This window comes from Chrysochloris asiatica, unplaced genomic scaffold, assembly GCF_000296735.1.
Source record: "Chrysochloris asiatica unplaced genomic scaffold, ChrAsi1.0 scaffold00024, whole genome shotgun sequence".
Classification (NCBI taxonomy): Eukaryota; Metazoa; Chordata; class Mammalia; order Afrosoricida; family Chrysochloridae; genus Chrysochloris; species Chrysochloris asiatica.
Genome location: NW_006408542.1, coordinates 16,611,889 through 16,617,107, shown reverse-complemented (window position 1 = coordinate 16,617,107; position 5,219 = coordinate 16,611,889).

Sequence of the window (5,219 nt, the reverse complement as noted above, 5' to 3'; positions counted from 1 at the left end):
GAGTGTTGATAGTTGATCCAAGAAGAATGAAGTCCTTGACAACTTCAATCTTTTCTCCATTGGTAAGAATGTTGTTTATTGGTCCAGTGGTGAGAATTTTTGTTTTCTCTAGCTCTGCTTTAATCAGTGCCCTGCCTTGAAATTATTAAGAGTTGGCCCAGAGACTATTAAAGTTGTAATTTACTACTCACTTGTCTTCTGATCCTTGGACAGCTACTCAAACTGTCAGAACCTTGGAAATGGAGGAAGCATTTACTCAAATGTGCATAGGAGACCCAGAATATAAATGTGGAAGGTAGCCATAAATTTGGAACCTTGGTGGTACAGAGGTGAAGCACTCAGATATTAACCAGAAGGAAGGCAATTCAAGTCTACCAGTCATTCTAGGAGAGAAAGATGTAGCAGTCTGCTTCCTTGAAGATTACAACCTTAGAAACCCTAAGGCCACTGATTGCGAGGTTTTGGTACAGGACTGGGCAGTATTTCATGCTGTTGTGCATAGGGTTGGTATGAGTCAATACTGATTTTTTGATACTTAACAACAACAATAATTTTATCTTATATGATACCTAAATTATTACAAGCAAAAGGGTGAGATGCATAGGATACCTCTGTCTTAATTACTCCTCGATGGAAGAATAAGAAAGACAAGAGGCTTGCACAGAAATAAAAATACTTTGAGTTTTGTATTTTTTTAAAAACTTAAAAAAAAAAAAAATTGTTAGCTTCATCAAAACTTGTCCTCACTCCAGATACCTTTAGATACTCAGATTTATTCTTTTTCTCCCACCTGCTAGTCTCATATCCCCTCCCCATCACTTGGTTTCTCCTGAAGGCAGTGGAGAAAGTGATTTCAGGGTCTCTGCCCTGCTATACTTTTTCCCTTTCTAGAGGAAGGGGCAGGACGACCCTGACACTCAGAATATGCTCTGAGGACTCTCTAGAATTGGGTGAGCGCTGTCTGTTGTATGTTCTGTGATTGTTTCCCTGGTGATTTTTCAGGAAGGTGGAGTCTGCTCTGTGTAGATGCATTCAACAATGAGAAACAGTTTAACTAGACTTTGGCTGATAATAGAACCATCCTTAAAGCACCATGACTGTTAGCCTTTAACATAGACCCAGTTTCCCCAACTTTTCCCTTTAAAAAATTACATGAACAAATCAATCTTGTTGTTGTTAAGTGCTGTCGAGTTGGTTCTGACTCAGTGAAACTAAATAGGATTTTGGAGGAGTGACTAGTGGATTTGAACTGCTGACTTTGCAGTTAGCAGTCCAGTGCTTATCCTACAGTGCCACACCAGGACCCCAAATCAGTCTTAGAAGAAATTTAACTAAAATGCTCCTTAGAAGCAAGGATAGGAAGACTTTAACCCACTTACTTTGGACACATCATCAGTTAAGATCAACCACTAGAAAAGGACATCACACTTGGTAGAAGGGTCAGTAAAAACTACGGAGACCTCAATGAGACTGATTGGCACAAAACCACAACAATGTACTTAAATATACCAAACATCATGAAGATGACACAGGACAAGGTAATGCTTCATTCTGTTGTATGTAAGGTTACTGTCGTAGGACAGGTTTTCTAGAGAAACAAAACCAATGAAACATATATATGTGTATATATATAAAGAGAAGCTTATTACCAAGGAAATAGCTTACAAATGTAGAGTTTCAGGTCCCCAGGGAAAGAGAGTGAGAGTACCTCCTGTATGTCCATTATGTTGGGAGTAGGCCACACCCCCAAAGAAGCATTCATTCAACTGATTGGCTGCTAATAGCAATTCATCATAGAGCTAACTATGTATGTATTAGGTTTCATCATCATGGAAATAAGCACATCCCAACTGCCAAACTTCTGGAAATGCTGGCCTAGTTAAACTGACACAAAACCCTAACTATTACAGTTGCCATGAATTGGAGCAGATTTAGAGGTAATTAATAATAATAACAATGTATAACACAGAAAGCACAAGTAAGTAAAAAAGAAAGCAATCATCTGAAACCCCACTGTGCTGTATGGTCACCATCAACATTTTAATATACAAAGGGGTTCAAAAAATTCAGAGAAAAATTCTATTATCTCTTCATTCCATTTTTTCCATGAACTTTTTGAAGCTCCCTCATATGTCCTTTGAGATTTTTTTCATGTATATGTTTTATACCTATTTTTTCAAAAAAGGAATCATACTATGTAATATTCTTTTGTAACCTGCCATTTAAAAACAAACAATATATTGTGACTTTGTCCATGTTGATATATTTGCTCCATAGCACCACCTTGATGGTTACACACTACTCTGAGATGTGTTCTCACTCATTTGTAAACCAGCCCCATCAGTGGATATTCAGGGTTTTCCCCCTATTCAACTACTATTGAAAGCAAAGTAGCATGTGATCAAGAACTGATGGTACTGAAGGAAGAAGGCCAAGCTGTATTGAAGGCAGTGGCAAAGAACAAGGGCCCAGGAATTGATGGAATACCAACCGCAACTCTAGAAGGACTTACTTGTCTATGCCAAGTTATTTGGCCAACCAACTGTATCCATTCCAAAGAAAGATGATCCAACAGAATGTAGAAATTATTGAATAATTTCATTTATATCACATGCAAGTAAAATTTTGCTGGAGATAATTAAAAAATAGTTGCAGCAGCATATTGACAATTCAAGCTAGCTTCAGAAGAGAATGTAGAATGAGAGATATCATTATTGGCATCAGATGGATCTTGGTTGAAAGCAAAGATCTTTACCTACCTGTTCTTTACCAACTACATGAAGGCACTTGACTGTGTGGATCATGAGAAAACAGGAATAACATTTCAAAGAACGGAAATTCCAGAACACCTCATTGTTCTCATGAGAAACCTGTTTGTAGAGGCAGTTGTTTGAACAGAAGAAGGGGAACCTATGTAGTTTAAAATCAGGGTTGTATCCTATCACGGTATGTATTCAATCTGTATGCTGAGCAAATAATCCAAGAAATTGAGCTACATGAAGAAGAACACAACATCAGGATTGGAGAAAGGCTCATTAACAATCTGTAATATGCAGATGACACAACCTTGCTTGCTGAAAGTGAAGAGGACTAGAAGCACTTACTGATGAAGATCAAAGACTACAGTCTTTGTAGGGACTTAAAAGGAAACTTATAATTGATGATTGTATATATAATAAATGACTGGGAAATTACTAAGAAATTAAATGAGTAAATCTATTTTTTTTTCATTTCCTGAGAATATATTCCTAGAAATGAATTTGCTAGGAAAAAGCAAATATACTTGTTTATGGTTTTTGCTATGTCTTGCAAAAGTAACCACCCCTACCTCTTCCCCACAGCCACCCAGCAAAGTTACCAGTTTACATGTCTACAGCAGCATATAAGAGTGCCCATTTCCCTGTATTCATGGCACTGTTTATTTCCTCCTCTGCTCAATCAAGTAATAATAGTTCAAGAATCACTCCGGTATAAAGGAAGCAACTGTGGGCAGGGGACTTGGTAAACCCCCCAAGTGATTATGGGACCTTAGGAAGTGTGTTGGTAAGTTTTTATGTGTCAACTTGGCTAAAATATGGTTCCCAATTATTTGGCCAAATACTATTCTGGTTGCTGTAATGTAATGTAATATAATGTAATGACCATCCATAATGTAATTTATTGTAATGCAATACACCAATCTAGTTGAAAACGGAGTTTCCTTAGGATATGTCTGCTTTCTAGACTACAAATAGGTATTTTGGCAGGCTTCATTTTATTTCCACTCTTCACTCTTTCCCTCACTTGACTGATGGATGCAAGCTTGCAGGAGCGTCCAGTCTACCACCTGGCCTATGGATTTTGGATTTGCCCACCCTTACATTCATGTGAGCCAATTATTTGAAGTAAATCAGTAGATTTCTCTCTCTGTTTCTCTTTCTCCTCTCCTTCTTTGGTTCTGTTTCTGTAGATATGCCTGACTAAGACAGCAAGTCATAGGTTTCCTCTGGGCCTGAGTCTTCTCCTTTGAAAAACCATGTGATGGGCACAGTAACAAGTGAGTCCTCCAATAAGTTGGAGCAATCACCATGGGCCTCCCATGGCCTAACGGTGCACAAAACTCAGTTATTGCTTCTACCTCCCATGAGTTTGCAGCCCCCTCTCTGCCTCCCTGAGTCCTCTGGCCAATGTCCCATCACTTTCTGGGGTAACATAGGCTTACTGACCTGTAGTAAAAGGCATTCAGGAGAAGAGAATTTCTGACACAAAAATCTCAGCAACTTCCCTAAAGAACTGAGTTTCACAAACACCCTTGTGGCCTCCTCCTTAGGTCCCAGCTGGTTTTCTGTGACAGGCTTATTGGAAGTTTGGATACCCTTGTCAATAAATGTAAGGGGGAAAAAATCTGTTAAATCACCCAGCAAGCAACAGAACTAATCAGAGACCACAGAACCTGAAAAAAGAAGACAGAGGTAGAAAGTAAATGGCCCCCACTGTTCCGTTGATCTATTTCCCCCTTTATGCTGCTCTTTCTTATCTGGTTCCACAAAAAACAGCATTTCTCTCCGGCTTCTGAGGAGGATAGCTTTCGCACCAATCTGCATATTATTGTCCACACAGACTTGAGCCTCCACAGAGAAGGCTGTTGATTTATGGAGAATGGATTTTCAATCAGCTTCATTCCAGCCTTCTGAGACTCTCCATCCACTCCTGTTTGGTTCCTAATTCCTTAATCCCCTCCCCTTGCCTGATCTGATTATTCTTTGACATATTATGTGATTTTGCTCCTTTATGTACCACCGACTACTGATTTGATAGTATGAAACTCAGGGTACCGTGTATCAGGAGATGTGAAGGAGCCTGATATGAATCCTTTTCTCTCTCCAGGGGTTTCACCTAACTCTCTGGGACACAGGATGAAGTAGCAGAAAGAGAAATGACCATAAGAACAGGTTTATAGTCTCACCACGGAAAGGGAACATCTTTTTTTCTGGTTGTTTCTCACTGAAGAGAAGTTTTCACGTTTTTCCCAGCTACATCTTCAGAAAGTGCTGTCACTGTTCAGCAGTGTCTTCTGGGAAAGAATGTCATGGAAGATTGGTTGAGCAGTGCTGTCTCCCCTACAGAACATGTAGCAAAAAGTTCACTTAAAACACTATGGCCAAGAGTATTCATTTCCATTGCACTCGCTCTGAATGAGATTTGCTCAACTCCAGGGTTAAAAAAAAAAAAAAAAAAAA